The 21907-nt window shown below is 34.5% G+C and overlaps 1 non-coding gene across 1 annotated transcript; it reads right to left on the bottom strand.

The window, feature by feature from the left end:
* Nucleotides 1-21479: 21479 nt before the first annotated feature.
* LOC138814736 (U6 spliceosomal RNA) lies at nucleotides 21480-21582 on the bottom strand. The gene has a single exon (XR_011368067.1). It is a non-coding gene; the product is annotated as a U6 spliceosomal RNA (small nuclear RNA).
* Between the last annotated feature and the right edge of the window lie 325 nt (nucleotides 21583-21907).

The raw sequence follows: 21907 nt of genomic DNA on the forward strand, positions 1-21907 counted from the left end.
TTCCTTGATATTATATCATGGTATTATTTATGCTCTTAAGAAGAAATTTACTAGCTTAAATTTCTGACAGCACAATATCATCATGTCCATCTTGCTTCTATACTCTCAGTTTTAAATTACTAATTATGTGCATTAGATAACTATAGAGGAAAAAGTAGAAGCCACAATGTTGTCTCAAGTCTTTAATCCTAGCTAATCACAAAGATAAAATCTCAGGATTGTGGTTTGAAACCAGACCAAGCAAAAATAAAAAGTCCATTAGATTCTGATTTGAAAGTAACCATCAGTTGGGCTGGGAAGGGGGCTCAGTGGTAGAGTGCTTGCCTGGCATTCTTGATATCCCGGGTTAGATTCCTCAGCATCACATAAGCAGAAAAAGCCTTAAGTAGCTATGTGGCTCTAGCGGTACAGTGCTGGCCTTGAGCAGAATTGCTGAGGGACAGTGCCCAGGCCCAGAGTTCAGGCCCTATGACTGACAAAAAAAAAAAAAAAGAGAAAGTAACCAACAAAAGCTAGAAATGAATCTGTGGTACAAGCAATAAAATGTTTTAGAATGTCTGGGAAGTGACATCTGTCATTTTTGTATGACCCTAAGTGATACTTACATGCAATCTTTTTTTAAAACAATATGCCACTCAGTAGTTGAACGAATTGACAAAATGTGGTATATATATATATATATATATATATATATGTGTGTGTGTGTGTGTGTGTGTGTGTGTGTGTGTGTGTGTGTGTACATATATATATATACATATATATATGTATATACACTGTGGATTTCTATGTTTCCAATTTATAAGGAAATGGAAAGACTTGGTAAAATCCTACTAAATAATATAAACAAGACACAAAGTAAGAGATTCCATGGATTCGCTAATTTGTAATAATTAGGAAATATCTAGGATAGTCCTAGCAGATGAGCAGAATGGCTCAATAGCTATGTATAAGATGATGATGAGGGACTGGGAAGGTGGCTCAGTGGTAGAGCACTTGCCTTGCATGCCTGAGGCCCTGGGTTCGATTCCTCAGCACCACATAAGCAAAAAGAAAAAAGTCGGAAGTGGCGCTGTGGCTCATGGGAGAGTGCTAACCTTGAGCTGAAGAGCTGAGGGACAGCACCCAGGCCCAGAGTTCAAGCCCCACGACCTGACCCCCCAAAAACAATTTTAAAAAAAAGCTGATGATGAGCAAAATGAACTCCTACATATGGAAACAGAGGTAGTTCTTTTAGGTGTACTATGTGATTTCTTTTTTCTGTCTTCTTCTATGGCTTGTCCCCTGCTGTAGTTGATTTCACATTTATCTTAATGTGGCAAGGGAAGAAGACTAAGAAAATGGCGACTCAAAGGACAAAGGGCAAACCAATGTAATAGCAATACTCACAAGACAACATGGTGGAAATTTACATTACAACTTGTGAGGGTTACTGGGGTGAATGAAAACTGTGAGAAAAGTGTGGGAGGGGTAAAAAGTTCGACATGTTATGTATTCACTAACTTACAATTACTGCAACCCCTACTATATATCAACTTGACAATAAAACTTAATTTAAAAAATTAGCTACATAAAATATAATTTCAATGTATTGGTATAGTAAATACTAATCTATTACCCCTTTATTAGAGGGTTATTAACTTGAATGTTATCAAACTATACAATATTTTCACAATATACTCACCATTATTTAGAAAAAACATTATTTTAGTATTGCCTCATACTAAAACAGAAAACAGTTCAATTCTATGGAAACTCCTAACTTTTAAAATTGAATAATTAAGAGAACAGAATATATGTGTTCTCCAAAATTCCTATGACTACTAACTACTCATTGTCAAATTCTGATCATGCCATACCAGAGATATTTTTAAAAGTATCTGTTTGAATATTAGTACTGCAATACATGCAATTTCCAATAGATGTTACATATTTAAAAGTCAACAGAAAAAATAGCCACATTCTGATAGAAGATAAGACTATGACCTATCTATAATAATTAATTCCTGAAGAGTAAACATTTGTTCATCAGAGTAAGCTATTATTTCTATGACAATCAATCCCATGTTTTTATTTCGTAAAGTCATCCTAGCCCAACAGTTTCCAACTTGTAAGGTGCACCTTAAAATTCCTTAAATTCACATCAAGACTAGCTTATCACTATTGTGAAAAAATACTACACTTCTGCTGTGATGCCCTCCCAATTGTTCAAAGAACAGTACAATAAACTTTGCTGCATCATTTTCCCCCAGTTGTATTCTTGAGATTGGAACACTTGCAAATATTATTTATTTTTATTTTATATTTATTTTATTTTATATTATTTTTATTTATCTTAAATATTCAGGAGATTTGAATATCAGAATATTAAGATCTGAAGATTATGGTTCAAAGGCCACCCAGGCAGGAAGGTTCCTTATATTCTTATCTCCAATAAATTGCTAAGAAAAGCCAGACAAAAGTGACACTAAGGTTCAAGTGTTAGAACAGTAGCCTTGAGCACAAACAGAATCTGGGACATTGTCCAGGACCAGAGGTCAAGCCCTAGGACAAACAAAACAATAAAAACAAACCTCAAATCTAACATTTTTCTCATTGTATATAGAGGTATGTAATTAAGGACATTTCTTCCTGTATTATGTATATGTAGAAGAAAAAAGATGTCACACAAATAGTCTCTTATACGATGTTACATCAAAGTCTCAAAAATTGCTCTTTTTCTAACTTTATCAATTAATAGCATCCATTTGATGGCAACTCTGTCCAGATTATTCACATTATCATGTTATACATGATCTGTTGGAATTATCTATTAATTAATTTCTAATTATACCTCAATTGAAAGAATATTCTAGGAAAATAGAATGCCAGAATCATTTGTGAATTTGTAAATTAAATCTTCTACTTGAAAAGAATTTTGTAGTATCCTATAGAATATGAAATTACAAACAAAAATATTTTAAATCTAATTTCCAATTTAGCCAAGTCGACAAAGTCCTACATTAGATGAACTTTGCTATTTTTCCAGGCTTAAGTCTTTGTAATCCTTCAACATTTCTTTGTAATCCAACAGAATTACAATTACTTTTTCAAATTTTTGGTTGGGAATCATGAGCTATTTTGCATCTAGGAATGTTCTTTAATGAAGAGCGTGTCTAATACACAAGTGAGGATTATATATGAGTTGCAATTCAATAGGAAACTTCCCAAAACATAGTGACAAAATTAGCCCAAACTTCTCACTGTGTATTCCTTTCTTGTTGTTTGGTTTTATTTTTTTATTGAGAAAAATTATACTACCTGGTCCAAGGAAGGTATCGTTATGTAATTCCACTTCCACAAACGAGAGATAACAGGGAAATTACGCTATATCTAGCTTTCTTTGTTTTTGTAGTCTCTCACGATTTTTTTTTTGCCAAAACTGGCCTGATATCAGTCTTCTAAATCTCTGCCTTTTAATTTGCAATGTATATTTCATCTCAAGCTTGGACCCAGACTAGTTTTCAATGTAAACATTTAATATTGACTTCTGTTTTCTAGATATTATTAAATCCTATTGAGGTTAATATGGATCGTTATGCTGTTGTAAGAACACAGATAAATACCTTGAATACTTTTTCCAATTCATTTAAATATTTCTAGTATACATCATAAATAAGACATTGATATTTCACAAGTATCTTATGCAGACTTCAGTTACTTTAATTTTTGTGCACATATTAAGTCCAATATAATTTTATCAACTCTATGTGAATATACAATATTTACAGATACTTTTCTTTACCAAAATAAGTCTGTGTCATGCTTCCCTTTTATAATTAAACCCACTACTTCTGTTTGTCCCATACCAAACCTGTTTCATCCTGGCAACTAACACATTTTTTTTCTCCTACTTCTACATCACGCAATAGATAAGCTTTTTAAGATTGCCCTCAAATCTATGGTAGATTATTCTCAGTTATTGTATGCCTCAATATTGTATGGTATTCAGTCTAATTGCCTCTTGGTTCTGTTATTGGAGCATGTAGCACAATTAATTTCCCATTAATCTGAAGAAAGCCCAAATTGATTTCTATTTCTTTGACTAGAGGAAATACTGCTGCTATAATCCTCTGTGTTTTTGGCCTTTGGATGAATGTTATATGTTATTTCTAGGAGACAAAGCCTGAAGAGCTCAATTCCTGTGCTATACTGTGGGTGGTTGCATATTTCATTCTAGGAACCCGTCAAAATGTTTTCAGAAGTGGCTTTCCCATTTGACATTCCTGCCAGCATCCTGTTTCTCTGTTTCTTGATAGCATTTAGTATGGTAAACATGGTATTATGTGAAGTAATTCTCATTCATGTTTTATGATGTCATTTTTGTTTTAATGTTCATTTATTTGATGACTAATGATGCTTTTTTGTGCTTATTTTTCACAAGATGTATTTTGCTTGTTTCTAATTGATGTTCTTTTTAATATTGGGTTTTGAGAGGCTAGATTTGAGGCATTCTTCAGGTATAAGATTTGCAAATACTTTATCCTTGACTATGGGTACCCTTCATCATCATCATCATCATCATCATCATCATCATCATCATCATCATCATCATCATCATTATCATATAACTATTACTACTATTACTTTTGTACATCTATGTATGGTTGTGAGACTTGAACTCAGGGTCACTGAGATTTGTTGCAATTTGTTAACAATTTACCATTTCATTCATGCCTCAATTCTGGCTTTTTTGCTGATTAATCATAGATAAGATTCTCAGGTACTTTATTTTGTGGGCTGCCTTCAAACAGCAATACTCAATTCAAAGCCTCCCAAGTAGCTAGGATGAGATATATGAGCCACCTGCTCCTCTATTCACTACATGTATGTGACCTTTCACAGACTAAACTGTTTTACACTTTTATTGAGTTCAACTATATTGTTTTCCTTTCCTATAATTTTAAATCCAAGTTTAAGAATGCTTCATCTCCAAAATTGTCAAAACATCTTCCTTTGCTTTACATTACATCACTCTTTTTGTTTTATATGCCATGTTTTAATCCTGCTTGAAGTTAACATTTGAATAAATTGTTATGTTTAAGTCAATATTCACTTTTTAATTCTCCCAAATACTGTCTAACCTATCACTACTTATTAAAGAGAATGTCATTCCAGAAATGTTTGGTTTTATGTCTTATTAAATTTTCCTTGATAATATTTATGAGAATTTAATCTGGTGCCCTACAGACCCATTGAGCTGTATAATCTTTCCTCTACAAATATAACAATTTCACACTAACAGCTTTAATATTGGACAGAGAATATATTCCAGATTATTTTTCTTTGTCAGTGACTCAAGGAGTGCTAGTTAGGTGTTTTCCGAAATTGTCATAAACATAAATAAAACTGTGAACCTGAGCACTGTTCGCCCATGCTTGTAATCCTAGCTGCATAGGCTGAGATCTGAGGATTGTAGTTCAAAGCCAGCTGGAATGGGAATGTCCACAGGATTCTATGGTCCAATTAACCACCAGAAAACCAGAAGTCGCACAGTTGCTCAATGAGTAGAGCATTCACTTTGAACTGAAGAGCCGAGGGACAAAGCCCAGGACCAGATTTCAAGCACCATGAATGACCAAAAAGAAAGGAGGCAGGGGACAATTTATATCTTTGCTCCATTGTATCCTCCAATCCACAAAAGTTATGTCTCCATTTATTTAGATTTTTGCTTTTATACTCAGCATTTTATAATTTTCAATGTTGGTGGGTGAACAGCACTCTCATACATGTTGACGATAAGTGAAGATAGCACAAAGAAATTCACAGAAAACTGTTGAAAAATAAAGGGCAATGGGAATGGAGAAAGCCAGAAATGGGTTAATCAGGACCTTCATCAATATGTGAGAGTGTAAAATATTTCAATAAGATTTCTTCATACAATTAATATACACCAATGAATAAATATCATCCAAAAGCTTTGGTATTCAAGTATGACATCAAGGATAAATACACATTCTCTGGTGCAATGAAAGAAAGATGAGAAAATACATACTTCTAGTGAATGTGTACATAAACTAAGAAATTCTGTCAACATTCTGAGGGCTCATGGCTCATTATACTAGAAGGCTGCTGGTATCTAAGATAATACTAAAAAGTTAGACTTGAGTCTATTTGTAAGACTGCTTAATACTATTGCTTTTTGAGTCAGTATTCTTTTTATTGTTGTTGTTTTTGGTGGTGGTGGTGGTCATTGGCCTTGAACTCTGGGCCTGGGTGCTGTCCCTCAGCTATTCAGCTCAAGTCTAGAGCTCTACCACTTGAGCCATAGGGTCACTTCTAGTTTTCTGGTGGTTTATTGGAAATAAGAGTCTCATGGACTTTTCCTTCACAGGCTGGCTTCAAACCACGACCTTCAGATCTCAGCCTCCTGAGTAGCTAGGATTAGAGGGATGAGCCACCAGCACCTGGCTCCTCTGTACAACATCTTGACCATAAAATAAAATAAAGTAAAATAAATAAAGGAATGTTTGGCCAATAAAGTGAAATGATAACTTACAGAAAAATGAAAATAATAATATTCATATATGTATATATACATGTATGTACATATCTGTATATTCTTATATATGCACACATATATAATTATTAGTATATATACACATAAAAGTATGAATACATGCATTTGTACACATAGTGTGTATACATGTGCATTTATTTAAATAGACTTGAATCAGAAATATATAAAGAGCATATTAATGATAATGAAAATCTTTAAACATCCTGAATACATTATCAAAAAATCCAAATACATATCTCTATAGTAATATAACAACAACCAAGGAAGGAACATATGGAATATCATAATATACCTAGACATTGCTTACATGTAGTGATTAGTGGAAATAGAAACAATCAGATAGCCCTGCACAACCATTATGTAGAAATTGGAATCCTTATACATTGGTGCTTGGCACTTAAAATGATATGGTCAGTTTGTTAAAAATACTGGCAGGGCTAGGAAAGTGGCTCAGTGGTAGAGTGCTTGCCTTGCACGCATGAGGCCCTGGGTTTGATTCCTCGTCACCACATAAGCAAAAAAATAAAAAAAGCCAGAAGTGTCGCTGTGGTAGCCTTGAGCTGAAGAGCAGAGGGCCAGCGCCCAGGCCCAGAGTTCAGGCCCCACTACCTGACTCCCCACACACACATACAAAAATACTGGAAATCTTTAAGATATTACATATAGAGTTGCCTCTATGATCCAGCATTTTGAACCATAAATTTACATACAAAACATATTTCAATATATGTCCAAAGAGACACATGTACAAGAATATACATAGCAAAACCTTTTGCAATAACATATAATAAAATATTGAAATGTTCATTGAGTATATTATTCAATTACACACATGGATTCAAAACAATATGCTCTATCCATGAGAAAAATTTACATGGACTTACTTTGGAAAGAGTGACATTACATGGGAGAATAGATAAAGTAGACTATATTTTCTAATTATAAGAGATTTTAAAATGGGCACATCTGTGTAGGTAGAATATGAAATAATAGCTGCTCAAGGGGAAGTAGGTTGAAATGATGACAGAGAGTGACTACTAATAAATATTGGAGTATTTTGAGAGGGTAGTAATAAAATGTTCTAGAACTGAAAGTGATGTTCTTACTCCAACTCTTTACATTCTGAGAATCATTATACTTTACTGACGAAATACAGATCGCATTTGCATTAACTTGGGAACATTTTCAGACTAGTAATGGGTGAATCTGAGTGATAATTTAGAATTTAAAATCAGAATTCTGTAACGCATAACTTAATATGTTGATGAAAAAGACTATCAAGAAAATATGGTCTATGTTATAACCAGAGTGACTATACATGACATTGCAAGTTAGTGAATATTCTACAAAATTAGGTAAATTAAGGGATGAGATAGGATTGTGAAGGATGAGGAGTAATGATCATAAAGATGTATTGTATTGTCCATGGAATGTGGCTTAGAGGTAGACTGCTTGCCTTGCATGTGTGAAGCCCTGGGTTTGATTCCTCAATACTTCATTAAAAAAAGCTGGAATTGGCACTATGACACAAGTCATAGAGTGTTAGTGTGAGGAAAAGAAGATCAAGGATATTGCCAAGGCCAAACTCCAGGACTAGCCAAAAAAAAAAAAAATACAAGATCATGTCATCTGCAAAGAGGGAGAGTTTTATTTCTTCTTTCCCTATTTGGATCGCCTTTATGTCTGCATCTTGTCTTATTGCTGTAGCTAGGCATTCTAATACTAGATTGAAGAGAAGTGGAGAGAGTGGGCATCCTTGTCTTGTTCCTGAGCTAAGAGGAAATGGCTTTAGTTTTTCACCATTGAGTATAATGCTGGCTGTAGGTTTGTCATATACAGCCTTTCTTGTATTGAGGAATGTTCCATGGATTCCTAATTTTTCCAAAACCTTCATCATAAAGGGGTGTTGGATCTTGTCAAATGCTTTTTCTGCATCTATTGTGATAACCATGTGGTTCTTGTTCTTGCTCCTGTTAATGTGATGAAAAATATTAATTCATTTGCGTATATTGAACCAGTTTGCATCCCTGAAATGAATCCTGTTTGATCATGGTGTATGATTTTTTTGGATGAATTGTTGAAGTCGATTGGCCAAAATTTTGTTGAGAAGTTTTGCATCAATGTTCATCAAAGAAATGGGTCTATAGTTCTCTTTCTTTGATGAGTCCCTGCCTGGTTTTGGGATGAGGGTTATGATGGCTTCATAGAATGTGTTCGGTAGTGAGCTTTCTCTTTCAATTTCATTGAAGAGTTGGAGGAGTATTGGTGTGAGCTCTGCTTTGAAGGCCTTGTAAAATTCCGCTGTAAAACCATCTGGTCCTGGACTTTTCTTAGCTGGGAGGTCTCTTATTGCTGCTTCTATTTCAATGCTTGATATGGGCCTGTTAAGATAGTTTAACTCATCTTGGTTTAGTTTTGGCATGTCAATATTTGCTAGGAAGAGGTCCATTTCTGTCAAGTTGTCGAACTTATTAGCATAAAGTTTTGAGAAGTATTCCCTTATAAGGTTCTGAATCTTGGTTGTTTCCGTGGTGATGTTTCCATTCTCATCTCTGAGTTTATTAATTTGGGTGTGTTCTCTTCTTTTTCTGATAAGATTTGCTAAGGGTCTGTCAAATTTGTTAAGTTTTTCGAAGAACCAACTCTATGTTTTGTTGATTCTTTCTATAGTTTTTTTGGTTCCTAATTCATTTAATTCTGATTTAATTTTGATTATTTCTTTCCGTCTACTGGATTGGGGTTTATCTTGCTGCTCTTTTTCAAGGAGGTATAGATGTGTCATTAAATTGCTAGTTTCATATCTCTCCAATTTGTTGATGTAGGATCTCAGAGCTATAAACTTGCCTCTGAGTACTGCCTTTGCTGTGTCCCAGAGGAGCTGGTAATTTGTGTGTTCATTTTTGTTGAATGGCATGAACAGTTCTGTATGCCAACAAAGAGAAAAGTGTGGCTGACATTAGGAAAGCAACTCCATTTGTAATAGCCCCACAAAAAATAAAATACCTAGGAATTAACTTAACTAAAGAAGTGAAGGACGTAAATGATGAAAACTTTAAAATCTTGAAAAAGGAAATCAACACAGAACATAAAAAATGGCAAAGCCTCCCATGATCCTGGATTGGAAAGATTAACATCGTGAAAATGGCAATACTTCCCAAGGCTATCTACAAATTCAACGCAATACCTATCAAAATTCCACCCTCATTCTTCAAGGAAATAGAAGAGGCAATCCAAAAATTCATATGGAACAATAAAAGACCCCGAATAGCAAAAAAACTTCTCAACGGAAAGAACACTGGTGGAGGAATATCAATACCAAATTTCAAACTCTACTATAAAGCCATAGTAATCAAAACAGCTTGGTATTGGCATAAGAACAGACCTCAGGACCAATGGAATAGAATTGAAAACCCAGAAATGAACCTACAGACCTATAGCCATCTAATCTTCGATAAGGAAGCTAACGCAATAGAATGCAAGCAAGACAGCCTCTTCAGTAAATGGTGCTGGCAAAATTGGTTAACTACATGTAGAAAACTAAAGCTAGATCCTTATATATCACCCTGCACCAGAATCAACTGCAAATGGATCAAAGACCTTGAACTCAAAGCAGACACTCTGAAAACATTACAGGATGGAATAGGAGAAACCCTAGGTCTCCTTGGCTCAGGCCGAAATTTTCTGAATAGAGACCCGGAAACACAACAAATCAAAGAAAGGTTGGACAAATGGGATTGCATAAGGTTGCAGAGCTTCTGCAGGGCAAATGACATAGCTAGCACGATCAATAGAAAGCCCACCGATTGGGAGAAGATCTTTACTAGCCATACAACGGACAAGGGTCTCATATCTAAAATATACTTGGAACTCAAAAAATTAAACCACCCAACAACAAATCCTCAAAGAAACAACTGCCCAATAAATAAGTGGGTGAAAGACTTAAAGAGAAGCTTCTCTGAAGAAGAAAGAAGGATGGCCAATAGACACATGAAGAAATGTTCAACCTCCCTAGCCATAAAAGAAATGCAAATCAAAACAACATTGAGATATCACCTCACTCCAGTTAGAACAGCAAAAATCAAGAACTCTAACAACAACAGATGCTGGAGGGGATGTGGACAGAATTGTTGGTGGGAATGTAAACTTGTTCAACCACTTTGGAAAGCAGTATGGAGGTTCCTCAAAAGACTTCACATAGATCTCCCCTATGATCCAGCAACCGCACTTTTGGGCATTTACCCAAATGTATACAAACAAGACCACACTAAAGCTACCAGCACAACTATGTTTATTGCAGCATTATTTACCATAGCAAAGATATGGAACCAACCCAGAAGCCCCTCAGTAGATGAATGGATCAAGAAAATGTGGTATATATACACAATGGAATTCTACACCTCCATCAGAAAGAATGACATTTCCCCATTTGTTAGGAAATGGAAAGGCTTGGAAAAAATTATATTAAGTGAAGTAAGCCAGGCCCAAAGAAGCATAGGTCCCATGGTTTCCCTTATTTGCATTATGTAGTATAGGTATGAGTCAAACGGAAAAGGTCAGATAATGTGATGTTAGGAAAACGAACCCTTAAATATGTATTTTAATGTTTTCGTTTCTTTCATGCATGTGTTTCTAAAGCATTTATAAGATTATTTCTTTGTTGCTTTGTATGTCCCTCCCCGACAGTGTAACCCCCGTTTCACTTTATTTGATGTCAGTATAACATGTGGAGGAGATGGGGACATACAAGTCGTTTAAGGATTCAGGTTGACCTGTTGCAACAAGGAGAATTACAAAATGTCATGTCGAAGCAAGCTTTACAATGTCGGTGTGGGGAGGGAGGGGGGTATGATTGGGTGGGGGGGAGGGTGGAGGCTGGGAAGGGAGGTGTAGGGTAAACAAAGGAGGAGGCTGCAATGCTTGGTAAGAAATGTATGCATTATCCTGCCAATGTAATTGTAACCCCTCTGTACAGTATGCTCTCAAATAAAATAAAATAAAATTAAAAAAATAAGGTGCATTGTATTAAGCAGGGAAATAGCTGTTTACGCCTGTAATCCAAATACTCAGGAGTCTGAGGATTGAAGTTTGAAGACAGCCCAGGCAAAAATATCTGTGAGATTCTTATCTCCAATTAAATCTCAGAAAAATCTGAAAGTTCTGCTGTGCCTCAAGTGATAGAGTTCTAGCATTCATCCAAAGGCATCCCTGGGTAAGGGATAGGGCCCAGCCCCAGAGCTCAAACTTCAGGAAAGAAAAAAGAAAAAAAGGACTTACTAAACACTATTCAGAAACTGCTTTGTCAAACAGCAACTCCCACACAACTACTTAAAGTTAATTAAAAATATGATAAAATTCCAGTCATTTTGGGAGCCAGACATAGATACTATACATGGGACAAAGTAAATTTTATATCATGCGCTTTGAGTTGAAATTTGTTCTATAGTCTTCTTACATCATTTATTAATACTGCCAATTATAGGTCAATTTCCTTGAGGAACAGATTGTTTTCTATCATCTTTTCATAGGAAACCATAGAGGTGATTTTTTACCTCTTATTGAAGTATATCTGATATTTTAAAGTAGATTTGTTCTAATATAATGTTAATTTAATACATCATTGTATTAGGGCGATGTTAGCCAGATTTTTTTCCTGTAAATCTTATCCCTCATAATAAATGAGAGCATGCTGTGAGAGTCTCCTTTTAATATGACAAAATACTTTATAAAATTAACTTTAAAGGGGAAAAGATTATTCTTGCCTTCTGATTTTATACATTTCAGTTTATGTTTCTTATCCTCATTGCTTTGGGTTGGTGGTGGCACAGTACACCATGTCAGGAACATGTGATGGAGTATGTGTATTCATGGAAGCCAGGAAGTAAAGAAGAGAAGGAATAGGAGTGGGAGAGGGAGACGGAAAAGGAGAAGGAGAAGGAGACAGAGAAGAAAAAGAAGGAAGAGGAGGAAAAGACTTTGATCTTAACACCCTCTTTGATCATAAGTCCTCAGTGACCAAATCTCTTACAACTATGCCCACTTGAAAGGGTTCACCTCTTTATGGCAACATAGTTAAATATTTATTTGATTAATCAGAGAAACTATTTGGCAAGGAGGTGGTTTGGTTATAACATTGCTGGAGAGATATTTTGAGTGCAAATACATTTTGTTTAAAAGAAATGGAAGCTTCAAGAGGTGATTTTCAAAAATGACTATTTCATCTAACTCTTAATGATGAATTTTTCATAATTTTATGACCCTTCCATTCAAGTTTTTGTCATCTATGATGAGATTCTTTCTTTCTAGATGAGGGAAAAATGAATACGATCATTTATTTCTTAATTATTCTATATTGTAGGTATAATATGAATCTCCTACCATTCAAAAGTAAGGTATATTCAAGTCTATTGGAATAATTGCATAAGTCATGGAATATCTTGCTTTATCTCATATGGAGATTGATTCAATTTCTAAAAAAACCTTGACATAAAATCCATGAAATTCAGTGTTTATCTGAAATGTCTTGGTAATCAAACCTCAGAAATACATGACCAGTTACTAAGATTATTTTGGGGGCGGGTCCGTTTTTGCGGCCTGAACTCTGGGCCTGGGCACTGTCCCTCAGCTCTTCATCTCAAGGCTAGTGCTCTACCACTTGAGCCACAGCACCACTTCTGGTTTTTTTCTTTTTGCTTATGTGGTGCTGAGGAATCGAACCCAGGGCCTCATGCATGCAAAGCAAGCAGTCTACCACTGAGTCACCTTCCCAGCCCACTAAGAGTTTTATCTATTCAAAAAATGTATGAATCTAAATTTTAATGTCAAAAAAGTTTAGGTTTAAAATAAGAAAAAATCAGGTTATCGCAGGAGATAATATTTAATTTAATGAAAAATTGCTTCATTCACCCTTACAGAGCCTACTGCTTTTTCCTGAATAAAACCCTAGTAATATTCCTGTCTTCCACCACAAAGCCTAAATAACTGTCCTATTTGAACATCTAATTTCAAGGCCACTGACAGAGCAGATATGGTGACATCCTCTTTAAAATTAGGTATTCAAAAGAGACAAAGTTATTTCGGCTTTGAAAGAACTGAAAAGGAAGTAAAATGCATATGATTTTTGTTAGCCCCATCATTCTTGTAAACATAAAATGCATATATCCATGTATGTATGTATATACATGTATGTAAATATATGTACAAGTGGTTCATCTCTTTTCTGTGTAGCAAAGGGTAAAAATGTATTTGCACAATCACTAATCAAAGTCATGAATATACAAAATGAGCAAAGACATCATATTCAGGAATCTATGGATAGCCAATAACTCTGAAAGTCTTTTACATCAGTTTGCATGTGGCAGTTACTGCAGTACAGAGACAGTAAGGCAAAAATGGGATACCAGGCAGAAGAAATGAGAAATAAGAGATACAAATGGTACAATATTCTTTCTGATGGGTCAGTAGAATTTCCAGTGTGTGTGTGTGTGTGTGTGTGTGTGTGTGTGTAGCAAATTTTTTTCATTCATTTCTCTCTTGAGGTGTATCTGGGCTGATTCAGTAAGCATGGTTGTGCTGAAAATTTTACTATATCCTGGCTTGCAAACTTTCAGATAAATGCCTAGGAGTAGAGTTGATGGATAATATGGAAGTGGGTAGTCAAAAGAGAGGTAAAGGGTGAAAAGAAGGTAGAATGAACAGGAGGAAAGGGGGGAAGTTCAGAAAGGAATCCAGTAAATATCCTACAAATTTAAGAAGAGTGAAGGAAGAGATTCATTGAGGAGGGATGGATGAGACTATTGAAAGGGTTGGCATTGAGCAAGGTATTTTGTATGCATAAATTGCTTTATTTAATGATAACTCCTTTGCCACTTAATAATTAAAAAAGCATGTCCCTAAAATGTTATGCATTTATAAGCAAAGCGTGAGAATCTGCTCAGATCATCTCTAGGGTTTATAAATCTTTTTTCATTAGGATGAATTTTAGAACAACTGTAATGATGCCTATCATCTGAAGAAAATTTAATGATTTCCAGCTATTTAAAATAATCATTATTGGAGATATGGCTCAAGTGGCAGATTGCTACATAGTGAGCAAAGCTGTCAGATATTGAATTCATGTCTCGATCTCGAACAAAAGTAAAAGCATTCAGTAAAAGTCAGGCACATTCCTGGGAACCAGTAGCTCATACATTTAATCCTATTTTTAATCAGAAGGCAGAGATCTGGGGATCTCAGTTCAATGTCAGCTGAGATAGGAACGTCTGTGACACTCTTATCTCCAATTCACTGCCAAAGAAAGCTGCAAGTGGACTTGTGGCTCAAGTGGTAGAATGTCAGCCTACAACAAAAAGCTCAGGGACAGAACCCAAGCACTGATTTGAAGTCCTGGAATAGTGCATATACATTCACAAAGGAAGTAAGTCACTCAAGTTCTCAACCTTCCATTTCCCTAATCCTAACTCCTATTCTGGTCAGAACCCTAAGAGTAACCTTGATGATAATAGTAACCCCATCTGAAATTAATGGAAATTACTCAAGTTTAGATTACTTCCTTTTAGATAAGCATTGTCTTTGAAATGATTTGCAGTTTGCTCCAAATCCTAAAGATTCTCTGACTTGGACACTGAAATCTATCTCGTTCCCTATTAGGAATCATTAATCTCAAATCCTCATATCATAAAAAATACCATAGTTTTCACAGATTTTAACTTTTACTGAACTCCTGTATCTCCAAAAACAAGTTGCAGGTTTACTTAAAATCTACTCTACTTCTAAACCATAACTATATACCTAATCCTTACTAGAAACCTAACTCTAAATTTAACCCTATTGAACCCTGAATAATAAACTTAGGGAAACTCTGTAGTTTTTGTTAAATTTCATACTTAGTTTACTTGAAAGTGTCAGCAGAAAACTCAGTTTTACCTTAAAGGTTACCGTTCCCTAACCCTAAGCCTAAACTTAATTAGAAAAGTAAACCTAAACCTAGAACTAATGGCCTTTGGTATCTAAAAAACACACAAATACATTAGTTTTATTCATCCAAATTCTATTCAACTTATCTTTCTTAACATAGTTTGTAGTTTCACTCATTATCTTGTCTTTATTGTAATCCTAACCTAACTGGAATATTGAGGTTAACCCTCACACTAATCATACCCTAATCTTAATATTATTAGCAGTTTCTTATTTCACATTCATTCTAATTCTAACTTGACTTCTCATTCAAAGATTTACATTCAGTTTGACCCTAAATTTTCCATTTCTCTTATGCTTACACTAACCTCAGCTGGAACTGAAACCTAACTTTCACCCTAATTATAATCCAATTCTAATGTTAAAGAAAAAGTCTAGTTTTTAATCATTCTCATGAATATTCCAGTTTTCGCTCTGGAAATGAGTTTGTTTGCCCTAATTCCCACAAATTATCTGACTCTACCTCTGAAGTTATCTTGTTCCCTAACATGAACCATTATATTATTTGTCCTCAAATTGTCTTACCAGGAAAAATAGTTTCCATTGATCCTACCTTTTCCTGAACCACTGTATCCTAAAACAGTTTCAGATTTACTTACCATCTAGTACATTACTTAAAGCTAACTCTCAACTTAAACCTGGCTTGAAAACTCTTACTAATCCTTACAAGAATGGTCACTGAGGAATAAACATAATGATAAACCTCTAGTTACTATTCATTCTCACATATTTGCTTCTACTTGTTAGTGAGAACCTAATTTTATACTAAAAACTTTCTTATTCATAACAGAAATATAATCAGAAGAAAATACTGACCCTAATCTTAATCCAAATTATATGACAATACTAACACTAACACAAGTACACTAGTTTTCACTCATCCTAACTTGTTTCAAATAAGACTTCCAAACATATGTTTCAATTTTTTTCCAATATCTTAGTCATTTTCTAACCCTAAACTTAATCTTTCTTAACTGGAACATTGAGTATAACCATCAGCCTAATTGTAAGTACATTCTATTATTAATAGCAATTCTCTAGTTCACATTCATTCTAATACTTACTAGACTTATAATTAAAATTTAACTTCAATTTGACCCTCATTCTCGAAATAAATTGCAGGTTTTCTGTAAACTCTACAGACTTTCTCACTCTTAACACTGAATGTATCTTGTTCTATAACAGGAATCATTATACCCATTGATCTCAAATCCTGATATTATGAAATACATTGTACTTCCATTATTAAAATTTTTCCTGAATTCCTAGAACCTAAAAAAGAAGTTCAGCTTTACTTAACATTTGACACATTTCTTTTTTTTTTTTTTTTTCTTTTTGTCGGTCGTGGGGCTTGAACTCTGGGCCTGGGCACAATCATCGAGTTCTATAGCTCAAGGTGTGCACTTAACCATTTGAGCAACAGCACCGTTACTGGGGCTACCTTTCAACTGTTATCCTCAGAAATCAGCTTCCTGAGTAGCTAGGATAATAGGTGCGAGCCACCAGTTTAAACCATTTCTTTACTCTATCCTCAACCCCGGATAACCAGAAACCTAATCCTAATCAAAGTTTGATTTAACACCAAATGGTTAATGTAAAGAAAATTGTCTAGATTCTATTCAATCACACATTTTTTGGCTTCTACTTCTTAGTGGAAAACTAAAATTTACCTTAAAACTTATCCTTCCCTAACCCTAACCAGAATAAAACTGTATCTCACACATTAAACCAAATTATAACTGAATGTTTAAAGTAACACAGATTGGTTTTCATTCATTCTTGCCATTCATTCTTCTTAAAATGTGTGGCAGTTTTACACAATACCTTACATCTTTTTCTCATCCTAACCCCAGCTCTAACTGGAACACCTTGCCTAATCCTAAGCCTAAATATAACCGAACCATCATGTTAATATAATCCTCTTTTTTTCACATTTATCATAACTCTTGCTCAGCGTGTAGGCCTAAATTTTACTTGCGTTTTAAACCTAAATTTTTAAATTGTTTTTCTATTTCCCGTTAGGTTTTATTTTCATTATTTAACAAAAAATTATTTTGTTGTAAAGATGCTTTAAAGAGGGATTAGTTACATGTGTAAGGTAAGGAGTACATTTCTTGCTGAGTATTGTTACCCCCTTCTTTCTTGTTCACCCACAGGTTGTAGTGAAGGCTCCAGTAAGCAGCGTGGTCAAAGCCGTTTCCTGAATTCTAAATTTTAAATCTAATCATTTTAGGCTTTGATAATATCATTTACTATCTCTTCAGAGCAATTAAGCTAAAATAAATACTACTTTTTAAACATTACACACACATTGTAAATAATATTAACATAGGCCAAAAAGAGACTAATTATTTCAGACTCATCATATTTGGTGATCTTACTGTGAAGAATGTAGAGAGTAGAAGGTCCTTAAACTCAATAAATAGTTTTGGTTAAATTAAATCATATATCTGGATTTATAATTTAGAGGTTAATCACATGATAACAAGAAAATAATAAAAAAAATTTACTTTGGGATCAACAGAAAAAAGATATTTGTGCAAGTACCACAGTTGCTTTATTAGTCTGTAGTTGAACACTGAACTTCGATCTATATCTTGGCTATTGTTGTGAATAATGTGAATAACAATGAACTACAGATGTATTTACAAGTTACCCAGAGAGAAATAATCACATGATTGGTGTGCCAGATGATATTTCAACTTTAGATATCTTTAAAAAACTGCATACTACTTTCTACAACGAGAACACTAACCTGTATTTTGACCAAGAGTGTAGAAAATTTCCTTTTCTCCACAGTCTCGCGATCCAACATTATTACCTTTTGAGTTTTTTTAAAGGGCAGGTTTTTACTGTGTGAAGTACCCAAGACTGGCCTTAGACTCAAATCCTTTTACCCCAACCTCCTAATCGCTTGGAATTACCTGGTTCCTTGGATATTTTTGATGAGTTATGATAGTTATGAAGTAGTAAGTATCTTAGTAATTTTGAATTGCAATTCTCTAATGACTTCTCTTTACAAAGAATTAAGCCACATAGAAGTTGTATTAAATACAAATTTGTAAACCCACACGCGATTTTCAGGGCTTTTTGGAAAACATGTCTATTCAAAACATTTGTCCATTTTTAATCAAGTTTCTTGTTAACCTCATCTTTAATCTCTCTATACAAAATCAATAATTAGTTCACGGTAGTAGAAAGGAAAACATTAAGCAACTCCTAACATTTTTCAATTTTTTATAACATGATATTGCTTAGATCATTTTCTGTTAACGCTTGAGACTATATAACTCAATTTAGTTAGACCTTTTACAAGGCTATATGTATTTTATTTATTTTACTTTGATTTTTCTTTCCAAAGTCTGTGTGACTAATTTCCCTTGGTTTCTTTCTGTCTCATGTTGTTCAGATTTGAAAGTGAAGAATAAATGTAAGGATGAAAACAAAAAAATATACAGTTCCCCTCATCTGATGATTCCTCTACAAGAATGAGGAAAGTGTTCATCCTTCTAAGGACCTATGATAGCACATCAAAAAGAGAATTCATTTTCTATGTCTTCCTTATCTTTGTAACTTCAATGATGTAAACACAATATACTGCTCTGATACTTTTATGTTTTTTCAGTTTTGCACATTTTCATATGTATTTCACCTCAGTCTACAACATTCCTTCATCGTTCTGTCCCTGATATTTTTACACGATCAAGGCATGAGATAACCAGTTTGATTTACAGCATGAGAAGTTATCTACCTGGCTTCCTTGGAAGCAGAGTATGGTCAATAGATATTACTTCTGGTTGCTCATTACATGTAATGGTTTCTGCACTACTCATCACATTCTGTTTAGTATTTTAAAAAGACATAGCTAAACTAAAAGTTCATTCATAGAAGTATATGTTAAGTGTTTCATAAGTTTTATTTCTCTTAATTCTTAAGATAACATTTGCTATAATGCTAATGTTATTGCCATTTTACTGTTGAGAAAAATTGTAATTAAAGACAGTAAGTGCATGTCCCACAGACACACACAGTAAGGAAGGAAATGAGTCAAAGTTTCCAAAAGTCGTTCAGAAATATCAAAAAGGTGGGTAAAATCTCTCCATTCTCTTACACTCTCAATTCAATATTCATATTGACCAAGAAATAATAGCATAGCAATACTTGCTATGTTATTATGGTGATTGTTTTCTATCACATTTTGTCTTCAACACAGACTATGTTTGTGATATTGGGTTATCATGCACAGAGCAGAGCTTATAAATTGAGGTCCAAAGAGAGCCAAATTTTTTCTGTCCCACAGTTCCAGTTTCCTTTTTAAAAAGTAATAAAACCTTTAAATATCATCACTTACTGTCTTTTAAGAATCCAAAAACGAAATAAATTCACATATAATCACTCTAAAATGCTTTAAAAGTAGGAGATAATAAAACAGGCCCCACGAAGTAAATTTTCTTCTATTTTAAAAATTATTCTGAAAGCCTTGTGTTGGTTGGTCACACCTGTAATCCTATCTAATCTGGATATCTACACAGGAGCCTGAGATCTGTGGATAACATTCCGGAGCCAATAAGGTCCAAAAAACAAAAACAAAAACAAAAACAAAAAGAACAACTTCATGAAATTATTTTTCAAAATTTTTAATGAACTAGCAAAAAGCCAGGAATGGAGATGTAGCTCATATAGTAGCTCAACAAGCTAGATAGGAAAGGCCTTGCAAGACCTTGAAGCCCTGATTTTAACTCTGAGCACTCCAACACACATGCATTGGGTGCGTTTGCATGCTCACGTATGTTTGCTGGTGCACTGCCGAGATCACACACACACACACACACACACACACACACACACACACACACACACACACACACACACACACACACACACATTCAAATTACCTTCATATCAGTGTTCTGCATTAATTTCTTTGTTAACGATAATATATGGGTAAAATAGAGGAAATGAACACTTCCATCTCAGAACATTTTTATATGTTTTTTATTGTAATAATGCTGTGCAGAGGGGTCACATTTACATGAGGAAGGAAATTAGTACATTTTCTAACAAGCATTGTTACCTCCTCCTTTATATTTCCCCTACTATCCTTTCCCTCCCACCTCCACAAATACACTCCCCTCCCCATTTTCTATCCCCCTGCCTAAATTGTAAAGTTCATTTTTCAACATAGTGTCTTGTGCATCTCATGGTTACAATTGGTTAAACTGCATCCCTTTTTGAGCATTTTTCGCTTCCTCTCCCCAAATTTCCTACAAGATGTAGTGCACCAACTTCAAATACAGAGAAAACAGGGGTTATAGTGTGGGGGAGGAACATACAAAGAAACAAAAATAAATGACATCGTACATTATAAGTAAGTTAGAAACAATAGCAAGAAACATAAAACCACTTGTGTCCCTATCTTGGGGTTCAATTCCCTTAACATCATCTTGTCTGGTATTATGCACATATCGTTTGAGCTTTTCTGCTTATCCCAGATATATATTCGTTATTGAAAATAAGGGAAACCATGGGACTTATGTTTTTTTGGAGTTGGCTTACTTCACTCAATAATTTTTTTTCCAAGTCTTTCTATTTCCTAACAAATTTGGAGATGTCATTTTTTCTGATAGAGGCATAGAATTCCATTGTGTATATATACCACATTTTCTTGATCCATTCATCTAATGGGGGCATCTGGGTTAGTTCCATATCTTAGCTATGGTAAATAATGCTGCAATAAACATAGTTGTCCTGCTGGTTTTAGTATGGTCTTGTATGTGATCATTTGGGTAAATCCCCAAAAGTGGGATTGCTGTGTCATAGGGGAGCTTTATGTAGAGTCTTTTGAGGAACCTCCATAATGCTTTCCAAAGTAATTGAACAAGTTTACAATCCCACCAAGAATGCAGTGCTGTTCCCTGGGGGCCACATCCCTTCCAGCATCTGTTTTTGTAAAAATATGGAATATTCCACGAATTTGCATGTCATCCTTGCACAGGGGCTATGCTAATCTTCTCTGTATCATTCCAATATTAGTGTATGCGATGCTGAATTGAGCAAAGAACTTTTTTTATATATAAAGTATACTTTTATTGATTTTATTAAACTAGTAAGTTTTTATTAAACTAGTAAGTTCAAAACTAGTAAGTTCAAAAGAATTGTTGTGTAATTTTAGAACCATATATTTCTTACATAAGCACACTTTTAAGAATAAAATCAAGACTGACATGTCAAAACAAAATAATTCCAGATATTTGTTGTTCAAGAAATGTGTAGGACATTGCCCCATTAGTTAGGAAATGGAAAAACTTGGAAAAAATTATATTAAGTGAAGTAAGCCAGGCCCAAAGAAACATAGGTCCCATGGTTTCCCTTATTTGT

This window comes from Dipodomys merriami, unplaced genomic scaffold (assembly GCF_024711535.1).
Source record: "Dipodomys merriami isolate MVZ:Mamm:240054 unplaced genomic scaffold, mDipMer1.0.p SCAF_605, whole genome shotgun sequence".
In the NCBI taxonomy this organism is placed as follows: domain Eukaryota; kingdom Metazoa; phylum Chordata; class Mammalia; order Rodentia; family Heteromyidae; genus Dipodomys; species Dipodomys merriami.